The sequence below is a fragment of the Tursiops truncatus genome, chromosome 13 (assembly GCF_011762595.2).
Source record: "Tursiops truncatus isolate mTurTru1 chromosome 13, mTurTru1.mat.Y, whole genome shotgun sequence".
In the NCBI taxonomy this organism is placed as follows: Eukaryota; Metazoa; Chordata; class Mammalia; order Artiodactyla; family Delphinidae; genus Tursiops; species Tursiops truncatus.
Genome location: NC_047046.1, coordinates 83,424,183 through 83,436,720, shown reverse-complemented (window position 1 = coordinate 83,436,720; position 12,538 = coordinate 83,424,183).

Sequence of the window (12,538 nt, the reverse complement as noted above, 5' to 3'; positions counted from 1 at the left end):
CAACTGGAGACAAAAACACATTATGTGTTTTGAAGGCAGAGTTAGTGATTCAGTGGGAACATACACGAGCTTCTGAGGTTCTGGTAACATCCTTGGTATAAATGGTTACAGAAACCCGTCAAGCTATAGAGAAGGAGTTTGTTAAACCTCAAGGGTGTATAATAGGTCATAATCGTCAAAGTAAGGATTATTATAGATAAAATTATCATTGATAGATGAACACCACTTTTGGTGATTTAATTCTTACTTTCTCTATTCCCTCTTCCTATTTGTATCTACCAGCCTTCAAATTGTCACATATTTTGCACAGATAATTATTATTTTCTATAGTTCTCTTGACGTATAGAATGTTGCATTCCTAACCCAGCACTTGGATAAGGAATAGTAGGCAAGGACACCATTTAGGACATATTAAAAATATGAAACTCAGAAAAGCAGGTTGAATATTAAAATATAATTTGAAGTGATTTTAAAAGCATGATAGGACTAAAATCTAACCAAAACACATAAAATAAAATGCTATATATTGTACCTGAATTTCACTCACATCACAATAACGTTGTACAATTACACAAAAAGAAATAACAGTTTGTGGATAACTTTTAAAATTAGAAAAAGGGTATTTTTGTTAATTGTCATTTTTCAAAGCTTTTCTTTTATACGGCTCCTTAGAGGCACATTTTATTCCTGTCTAGAACCACTGCTGTGTCTAAGTACATAATGGGGAATTATTTAGATAATTGAACGGGAATCATAAAAACAAAAGAAATTTAGGAACCTAAGAGGGGTAGTCCTGAATGTGGGCACAATCAGTTATTGTCTCTGTATTTAGAATTACATGATTCCAAGCACACAACACTAAGTACCCTCCACCAACTTAGTGCACATTTTGGCATAAAGAATTATATCTACAAAACTTATCTGCAGAAAAAGCATGGATGTTATTTCAGTAAATTTCAGTAGGAACTAAATGAATGCCTACTATGTTAAGATATTGCGCAAGATATAAAGACAAATGAGATATGGTGGAAGAGCTTCCAGTCTATCCACGGAGAAAAAAGATACCTTAGCACATACTTTCAAGACCACAGTGCTCTGAACTCCAAGAAGAAAGTCCTCACAGTTGCTGTGAAAGCTCAAAGTGGACTGCCCTTTATAAGAACTTTAGATCCAGAATAGAATTATTCACAGCTGTGCTCTGGCCTCACTCTCTCTCTCTCTCTCAGAAAGTGTATCTACTTCCTTAGCTTTATTTTTATTAATTCATCAAACTATTTGTCCTTCTTAAATCTCCTTCTTCAGCTTGATGGTCTTTCATTCATCTCCCCTTCAATTTTTCCAGTGGGAGACCGCAAATACCCCAAACTTTCCCTCTTTCCCAACTTCTCTCAATATTTACTCAACCAGAATGCTCTTTAAAAGACACAAATCTTATTATGATGTTTCATTGCAACATATTGATGCTTCCTCAGTCCTAAATAAGTTCCAACATCTTTTACACATTTCTCAAGTCCCACGTGAGTTGGCTACATCTGCCTCTGCTTGTCAAGAACCCTTATCTTTTATACTGAAGAGTAGGATTAGTTACCTTTTGCTCCAAGGGGAGACACTGCCTCTATCTTCTGAGGCCTTTGCTATACAAGCATCCTTGAAAAGATAGTCTGGAAAAAAATGGTATCCTGTAAGCATAGACATGCAGAAACATGAGACTTCCCTAAAGAACTGAATCTCCTCATATCAAGCAATACTCCCTCTTATACCCACTCTTACACATAAGACATTTTTGACTTTCTCATTTTTACCATGCTTATTTCTGGCTCTAAGATTTCAATTTCACTACTCCTTCTGACTGGTACTTCCCTGCCTGATTGACCCCTGTGCATTCTTGAATCTTGAATTCTTGATGCAGGGTCAATGGCTCTTTTATTTTCTAATTGTAGCAAAATTTCAGAAACATAATAACTTCTTAATATTTCTTTTATTAAGTAAGTGAATGAGGCCCACCTTGAGATTCATTATAATGGGAAACAAACAGTAGTCAGATGAAAACTGGTGTAGGTGTCGGTGCAGGGAACCCCAGACAGAGCGGTTCATAGGAGCTGAGCAAGCAACTTTCTGACGTCTAAAAGAAGCTTTCCTTATTGTCTTATCGTACTTCTTAATTCGTGTAGATTTTATCACTCTATCATTTGATTATGGTTGTTTACCAGCTTGTCATGGGTCTTCCTCAGCAGACTCTAAGTTTCATGTGCACAGAAACCACATCTAACCAATCCCCTTGTATCTCCAGCAGTTAGTGGCTGGGATACATAATTGCTACCCATCACATATTCTCTGAGGGATGATAGAATTGGTTGGAAGAAAGAGAGAAGGAAGTCTTAAAGGAAGGGACTAAAGAAAGGGGAATGTAGGAAAGAAAAAGATGACATCAAAGGCAGGAACACTAATAAAAAGAAAGGAAAAGATTAGCTCTTTGAATGTAGTTGTCAGGTTAGCTAAGTGGAGGGCAGGCATTTGAAGGAGAGGAAATGGATCTGGAGAGAATTGTAACACACAGAAAATGCACTTGGTAATGTACTGCTGCAGGGGGTCTGTGTCACCAGGACATAGGTTGTTGGCAACAGGCAGGGCTGGGTATCAAAGGTCAGTGACAGGGTTCCGGGGACCTAGTTGCAGGTTGTAAGAAAACCGTCAAAGTGGACACTGAAAAAAGGGAGCAGAAGTGGGGCAAAGAAGGATAACTTGACCGATTTTATTAAATGAGAGACAGCTGACCTTGAAATACTCACATTTTTTGTCTATGTTCCAGTTTTCTAAATAAATTTCCCTGCCTTTCATCTGTGTGTTCGATTTAGCCAACAGAATGCCTTCATTGGGCACCATTTTTTTCTTATGTAGTATTTAATTTAGGCTGCTTTTAGGGACCCAAAGAGAATGTTTAATATTCATGTATGTAGGTTCACTACTCACACTTTTAGTTAACTGTTTGCCATGTTCTCTAGTTTCAGAAATATCAAGAGATGAATTTGAGATGAAGTGTATTATCGCATCAAAATTTGCATATTGATTTTATTTTGAATATGATTAGGAAAGGAACATAGATCTAATAAATTCCAAATAAAATGCTAAAAATCATGTTAGGCTAAACATGGACCCTTTATTTTGACATTTTATTAATTCTAGACCCTTTTGACCATTAAGATAATCTGCTATAATATATTCTTATCTGGATATAATTAAGTTTCATTGCTGAATACATAGATTCCTAAGTGCAGTTTGCAATTTAGTCTCTGTAATTCACTACAGCTCTAAATGTAGTAATTGGGGAAAAGGATGTTACAATAAAGCTGCTATTGGTGCTGTATATTTCAGAGCCATTAGAATTACATCAAGTAGATAAGGATAATAATTGTAGTTATGATAAAATTTCACTGGTAATCATTAAAAATCAAACAAATGAACAAAATAAAACTCACATTTCTAAATGAGTTCAGTAAACCATAGACTTGTGGCAGCTTCTCACTTCCTCTGCCATTCAGTATTCTAAGATGAGCGGTCTTTCTTCCACTTAATTAATGTTTTGTCCCCAACTATGTTACATGCATAGATATAGTTTTCATGACAGCTTACCATTCCCCAGTATTGTACATAAAGCTTTTATCTTTATTTTGTGAAGCTTTTATTTTTATTCAAAAATTTTTGAAGGATACTAGCTCTTTATGTAAATTCTGTAATTTATTTATCCTGAAGTCTCACAGGAAGTTTGACTCTTTTCATTTGTGTGTGTGGCCTACTCTCTTTCATTCATTGATATCTTTGCATTACTTTTTCTCATCCGTCCTCATTTAAATGGCTTTGGTGCCAAAACTTTATGGAGTTTTATCAACTTTTTGCGTTTGTGTTTTTCCGTTATTAAGAGCTGTAAGAAATTGATGTCTAAGGCTCCAGTGTATGGGAGAGGTGAAAGGGCTCTTCTGGAAGAGGGGTAGCTGATTGTCATTGCTTACTGACAAAGGGGAGCAGCATATGCCACCCCAAAATATGCCTCTTTGGCATAAGGATTATTTGGGGCTGGTTATTTTTAGGAAACGACAGACACAGGAGAAGCTCTGAAAACAGTAGAAATTACCCTTTTTGTATGACTCATTTACATTTATAAGAGAAATCTTCATGTGTAAGGGTCTCTCCTTCTTTGTACCAGGAAGAAGATGACTAAGTCTCTAGAAAATCTTATCAGTAAAGAAGGCAATGGCTTAAATGTATACAACAACCTTATGCTTGTTTGCTCCGGCTTTTTGATAACCTCCCCAAACTGGCTCCCTACCCAAGCCCCCTACATCTTTTGCCTTTAGCCGGATGTGGTATTTAAGGTGGTGGCTTGGGTCATTTTGGGGAGTTATTCAGCTTTCATGAGTATACTTCAGTATTGCTCATTTATACTGGAGGTATACATGTTATTAAATTTCTGTTTGCTTTTCTCCTGTTAATCAGTCTTTTATTACAAGGGGATCTCAACCACGAACCTAGAAAGGTAGAGGAGCTTTATTTTCCCTTCTCTACACTGACATGGTCTTGGGTACATATTTCTTTGTTTTTATTCTACATATAAAGTCTGATGGTGCTCTTTTCTTTTTTCTCTGTAATGTGGTTTAAATAGTTTAAGATAAAGCAAGGGTATAAAGGTGTACAGTATTATCATTCATCTCTTTAGTCTCCGTACAAGTCACCAGTTTTATGCAAAGCTATTTAGTTAAGTCATTTAATCAACCAGCATCTATTGAACATTTATTATGAGTCTGGAGTAAGGTTAGGACTTGTAAATTGAGGTACGAAAGAAGAGAGTCCTTGTCTAAAGGAGGTGTGAGAGACCCACACATAACTACAACACTGTTTGATAGGTACTACGATGAAACATGGGTACTGGTAAATATACCCATGAAACTTGGGGGGAGGATTTGAAGGGGGTCCTTGGGAAGGAGTGGTCCTAGTCATTAGAAGAGGATTTTAAGCAGAGCTGATTACCTGACCATTAAAGAACAAATTGGGAATAAATCTTGGAGAAAAGAGGTAAGGATGTCCCAGGCAGAGGAACAAAAGTGTGCAAAACGCAGCAAACCTAGAGACAGTCCTGTTCTGAGTCCTGCAGGCTGAGCCACCTGGTGTTACGTCATGGTCTTTTCAGATGGAGGCAAAACATGAATTGGGAGCAGAGTATGTTCATGAAGGGCCTCAGACGCCACGCTGAGGAGTCTGCGTTAAGATAGGCACATGGCACTTTTGACAGATCTTAATCAAAGGACTCAAATTGTCTGTTCCACTTGTTAGAATATTTGAAAAGCTGTGTGGGAAAAGAATTGGTCTTAAGACAGGAAGCATCATTATGGGAAATCATTGAGTCATTTCAAGATCAAACCCTGCTTTCCAATTTAACAGTTTTCCCTTTTCTTGTCTCTCCATATTGCTCACCCTTCGATCTCAAGGATTTTGTTGAAAGAAACCCTTTTTTTTCCAAAGAGAGAAGATTTGTAAAAAATTTTGTTGATTTTCTGTTTAGGCCATTGAAGCCCTATACACGGGGCAGTTCAGAGACAGCATATAGAATTGATCTTACACTGAATAAAATCAATACCACATTTGTTTAAGTACATTGGAACCAAAATCCTTCTTGAGCGTTCTATTGAACCTTTAATTTGCCCATGAATATGTGCCTCACCATAGGAGACTGTCATACAGACCAAGGAGAGGGTCAGAATCAATACACCCTTCACTTTTAGCTGTCTTAGGATCAAGATAAGAGATTATAATGCTGCCTTAGAAATAATTACTTGATCACAGGCATGGGACTTAATATTCACCCTTACAAAAGATTGCAAACTAGTCTCTTAAAAAAAATCTCCATGAAATAAGAATTATTGCAACACACACACATACTCCCTTCAATTATTTCTTAATTGCTGTTCTTTGTAAAGAACAGTTAGCTACTCAGAAACTGTCGCTACCTCACCTCCACTGTGGCTAATACAGGACAAGAAAAGTACAAAAGATGATCTCTATCTTTAGCAACTTGTGATGTGTTTAATGAAACAGAATTAATGGCCATATAATATTTTTTGAAGAATACAATATAGGGTATAATCAAATGCTAAACTCTTTGTGAACCATATCTATGCGCAGAAGTTTCGAGGAAGGAGAGATCTTTATAAACTAAAATGATCAGGGAGGAATTCTTTAGGAAGGTGGGAAATTTCTGGCTGTGAAATGGGAGAAATTTTTGAAAATATTAATAATTGTCATTTGTCAAATAGTTACCAAGTGTTCTAAGTATATTTTGCCCGTTCCATAATTGGTTCCTTATAAATATTACGTGAAGATTTCTTGTACCCATTTAACAAGAGAAGGAAGTGAAGCACAGAAAAGCAAGATGGGGCACCACGGCTGCTAAGATCAGAGCTTCTATTTGCATCCAGGGTTCTTACCCTTGTGCTACTAGAGTTCTGACAAAGGAAAGCATGAGCTGAAGGGCACTGATGCTGTGGGTATTAGCTCATTGCCAAGAGTTCATATACTGTAACTGTTTTTAGAAGTAGTGATTGTTGAACTGAACCACCCATATTGTCTAAATATGCAACTTAAAAACAACACCTTGGTGATGATAAATTTCAGTCCTGAAATGGAATAATCATTAGGCCAAAACCAAGTGATATTTTCGAAAGCAAGATGAAACTGGTTAACTATCTAATCTACTAAACATAAATAATATCTAAACACTTTAAAACTTTGGATCTGCAAGATACAACTTTCCTAAAATCATACAGTTACTATAGTCTTACTAGAATAACATTTATAAAGCAAATTACTTTTTATTTCAATATTTACTGTGACAGAAAAGTATTATAAGTAGAATTATATTATTTATGCCTATCATGTATCATATGCATAAAATATTTCTAAACATAAATAATCTTTGTGGTTTAAGGCTTTTTTTTAACTTTAGTTTTGGCAAGGTCGTATCATAGGATACCATTTCACTACATGAGCTATCAAGGAAATTTGCTTAACGAAAGTATCTCTATTTACTAAAAGAAAACACAACTTCAGGACAAAAAAGTGAGTCCAGACAATACTTCTTTTCATAATTATAATTACATTACCTTGTTTCTAACACAGGAGAATTTTTTTTTTAAAGAGATTCTTTATGAAGTTTAATTTAGAGCATCCAAAGTTTTCTTATCAGTGTAGAATTTTTTTTTTTACATCTTTATTGGAGTATAATTGCTTTACAATGGTGTGTTAGTTTCTGCTTTTTAACAAAGTGAATCAGTTATACATATACATATGTTCCCATATCTCTTCCCTCTTGCGTCTCCCTCCCTCCCACCCTCCCTACCCCACCCCTCTAGGTGGCCACAAAGCACCGAGCTGGTCTCCCTGTAACACAGGAGAATTTTTGATGTGTGTAATATTCTCAGATTATGCGTTGAGTCTGTTCACAACCATCGGATAACCTGGGGAAAGATATTTTCAATGTCTAAAATTAGATATGAACAAATATCTTATATAAGAGAATCCTAGAAAATGTTAAGCTAAAAAGACAAAAACCTCAATGGGGAAATCGTCAAAAGAAGATGTAAACAGGCACTTTATATAAGGGAACTCCCAGAAGAATAGCAAGCATATGCTAAGATGCTCAAACTCATTAGTATTTAGAAAAATGCGAATTAAAAGAACGATGTAATATTGCTTTGGACTTCTTACGCTGGTAAATACATTATACACTAGGAAGTGGGAGGAATGTACAAACCTACTTGCACCGTGGTAAGAAAGTTCCTGCTGCAGTCTCTGAGGAGCAATTTGACGCCACACAGATTAAATTCAAGTCACATACCGTACGGCCAGCAATCCTGTTCCTGGGTGCAAACCCCAGGGGAAACCCTAACATAGTTCTGTAACAGGACACAAAGGAGATGCTCTTTCCAGTGTTGTTTGTGGTGCAGGAAATCTGGTTGAGGTGTGGCTAGGCACACGTGAAAGGTGCATATTATGGAGGACGAAACAATGCTCAGGAGTGATGCTCCAGCCGTGCACATTAGTTACATGGTGGATTTTTTTTTTTAAGTGCTGAGTAAAAACAATTAAGAAACACAATTTTGTACATATAGTGCACTGCAGGAAATTAAGATATCCTCAAACATGTGCATTTATAAGAAGACATATGAAAAAATAGAGACTATTAAATTCATTAGAATGGCTGCCTCTGGGGAACAAGGGAGTCATTGTTAAAGATTAGAAAAGGATTGTTTTTAAAGTGCTTAATTGGTTCAGTTAATACTAACTTCTGTAGAGAAAAATCCTGGAAATCTCAGTGGTTTAACACAAGAAAGTTTTATTTTTGATTCACATTGCAGTTCAATGAACATTTTTATGGGCAGGGAGCCCACAAGATGATTCAGGGATTCCATCCGCCTACAGCCAGCGACTCATGAGCCTGCTCACCAGCCATTTCCATCCCAGCCAGTGGCACAGGAATAAGAGTGGGGGGTTTTCATGGACCACGCATGGAAGGCACACCCGTCACCTTAGCTCCCAACCCTTGGCTGTGCGCTGCAGGTTGTGGACAGGGCAAGAAAGGCTGGGTATGGCTCATCAAATTGTGAGCTCAGCAAGAAGAGAAATGAGTTGCATGAACAGTCAGCCAGTTCTGCCTGGCAAACTTTCTGCACCTGTAGGATGAGAATGTGCCCTGAACTGAGACTTTGGATCAATGCAAATGTCAGCTCTGGGATGCACTTATCCCTAACTAAATACTCAAATACACTAAGTTTCATATCAAGTAAACCCGTGAACGATGAAGTAAAGTTATGAATACAATAATATTAGTCCAGGCATTCCTGTGAAAGCATGATGATTATTTGGAATAAATGTAATCAGTGGAGAAATACGATTTAAAAATGGATAAATACTTGCATTTTTACTCTTGTCTGTAATTCTACCTCCTCTTTCTTGAGTTAGTTGCCCCAGGGGAAGTTTAGTTAGCTTTCTAACCTGGGTCCAGGTCGCATTTGCAGAGGGTAGAGGACCCAACACCACAGCTTGTGAATCTGCCCTTGCTGCCGGCACAGTGACTTTGTTCCCTGCTTAGCCCCACCTCCTTTGATTGTTCCTTTCAAGGTACACACATTCAAATAGAAACTTATAATAATGAGTCATATAAATATTTTGCCAGCTGAATTCTCATTCAGATATGCATGATCATAAACAACTCTTACATTCCCGGTGTCTATAGAGATCTCTTGCAAACCTGAGAGATTGTTAAAATTAACAAGTATAATTACTTGAAAAATTAGAATGATCAACTATATTTCAGGAAAAGAACACATGGATTGGCTATTTTACAGAACGAGTGATAATTTTGCTGAGATTCCTGGGCTCATAATGCGGTATTGGCTAAACATGGTATGCTTTCCCCTGCAGGTATTCCCAGTAGATACATTGGGGGATACACAAAACAGCATTTATATGTTAATAAAATTTAATTTAAATGCAAGATAAATTTTAATCTTAATGTATATGAATTTTTTTGTTTCACCAACCAATAGTTTTGAGTATACATACAAGTAGATAGATAGATAAATATAGATAGATAGATAGTTATAGGCAGGGTTCAAATAATATGCAAAATGGAACAGTGGGCAAAGAGAGAGGGGAAAAAAAAGAGACAGATGCCATATATAATACATTTAATTTACAACTGCACAGTGGCTGAGAGCAAGCCTTTGAAACCTGGCTGCTGGAAACTGAATTCTAGCCCCACAGCTTACAGGGTGATATTAAGCAACTTACCCTCTTTTCTTTATCTTATCAATTGTTAAAGGGGAAAAATAATAATAGTTATCTTAGACGCACAGTGAGGATTCAATAAATCATATACCAAAGGTAAAGAACAATCCTGATCTGCACGAAGTTCTCCATGGTTAGGTATTGCTGCTGGTGGTGATGTTATGTAAGAAAACCACTGTTTGGGATTAGGTCAGACAATAAATCAGATTCCACATTGCATTTATTACAAAACATGAATTTGCTAAGTTAGTCTATAATAGCTCAGCTTCTCGTTACCAGCCAGATTCTACCTTTGCAAACAAAATCGACTGTCCTGGATTTGGTAGATTCCAGCCTAGATCTTAAAGGATTCTGATTGACACCCCTTGATAGCATAGGGTATACTAAATGCTCAAGTAAAGTGAAAGCCCCTTGGACAGACATTCTACCTTCTTCCTGAAATCCCACTCCTCTACTTTTTAAACTGTTTGTATTTATTGACTTTCTGGACATGATTATGTGATTTACCTTATTAAACATGCCATTTAAACTTACACTATTTTCTTTTGAATATTGTAAGTTTAAGCTTCTCAGAACAATAATCTATCACAAAGAGGAATTTTATATAAGTCTTGGTTGTGACTTTCATTGCAGTACTCAGTTAGATCACTTAATACACTATTGAGAAATATGTTAGGAAAAATATAAGGTAATTTATAATTGTCCTTAGGTGTTATTTCAATGGGTCAAATCTGATACTAATTAAACAATACATAGAGTTTCTGTTATCTATGCTATTCATATAATCTATTAATAATATCTTAAAAATTAAATTTGTGGTAAGAACTCCTGAACGGGTAATAAAACTCAATCTGGTTAAACCAAAGATACCATTTATCCTCTCTTTTTAATTTGTAATTACATTCTCTTCTCCACAAAACCCTACTATCACCACCATCAACATGGTGTCATAGAATAAGATACTAAACATTATCCTATATATAGGTAGGTAGCTAACAGACATCTGTCATTATTTCTCATTTCTTGCCAAATAGACTGGCTTGAAATTAACTTTTAAAAATCAGTCATATTTCTTATCTAGTAAACCAAAATTTAGTCTATGATTAACAACCTTATAACATATGTCAACTTATTTAAAGATTCAGGAGCTAGGATTACTTACAAAAATGAAAAAGAAAGGTAAAGATTTTATTGAATTTATCAGGAAATTACATTATTTAAATATATTTTATTTAATTAAGCTTTTAAAAAATAACTGTGATCCTTATTTGTAATATTTACTTTGATATTTTTTGGTCCTTAATTGCCCCATTAGCCTTTGCTGGAGCAAGCTGAAAGTGTTTTGGATTGGTTTTGACCTTAGGTTCTCACGTTTTAAAAGAAATGTCAACAATTTCCCTGCTTCACTATTCAAACACATAGCTTTTTGCTTAAAGAACTGTGTATGGGAGGAAAGAACCTATATGGGAGGAAACTGATGAGGATAAATAGAAACTTCTTTGTTTCTAATTCTCATTATTCAGGACATATATGCATCATACTACTTCCCGTGCTATATTGATGATTCTCTGTAACTGAACTGTCATTCCCCATTGGAATATGGGCGACAGAAAGGCAAGGCTACATTTCACTTTGTCTTTGTATTATCAGCACAGAAGAGGCACTCAGTAACTAATGAATGAATTAATAAATAAATGGATTCACTAGACTTTTTGTTTAGGGAAAGAACATATATAAGTGATCACTCAGCCAGAGACACACTTTTAAAGGGGTCAGAAAGATTGGATAACAAACAAAAATCAGGAGACAATGAAGTGGATGAAACAATTTTCCTCAATGTGATGATTGTACATCGTCAGAGTAATTATTGTTCACCAGGAGAATTGAATGCAAGTCACCAAATCATTTAAATGCCACCTTTATTGAAGAAACCTTGCCGAACCTTATAAAGTTGCTCTAAATTTTCAAATGTGAATCTTTAAATGAATCTGTATCAATAAGATTTATAATTATACATTTATTGTAAATAACGTGCTAGTTTTAATGGTTGCTTGGCCATTTATCCCTAAGCATTTTTGAAATTTTCATACATGTTAGTCGGATATGTGTTATTCAGTGGAATCTGACTAACTTGCTTTTTTAGTGTACATGTGAAATTAAAGATACTTACTGGAGCCACTGACTTCAACCTTCTCTCACCCTGGCAAACACCAAGTGGATCTAGATTTGTCCCCTGAGCCCCATGCATGTTCCAGCAGTACATCACTGCTCTGCTGATCTCGCTAATAGAACAAACAAACCCATTTTTCATGAGAAGTAGGTGTGTGGCTTCTTCAGTGATAACACATAAAAATCAAGTGTGTGTTTGTGAGGAGTATTTTCTAGAGAGCAGCAGACTGTGTAGACACTGGACAATTTGAGGAAATCATGAAGTTTTTAAATGATCTCAAAATAGTGAAGTTCAGCACTTATTGAAATTGCAGTCTGTGGTTTGAGTGAAAGTGTTGATTTAAAAAGAGTAGGGAATTCTGTGTAAACTTTAGAGACAGAAACCATCTATAAATCCCTCATAGCCTCAAGGACTTAATACAGGATCAATATGCCCAGCTGATTCCACATTTAGAATCTGATCATGCAACATGTTTTCTTTCCATATTTTCTTCTTAAGTTTTTGCCTTCACTTTATTTATCCTACTCAATG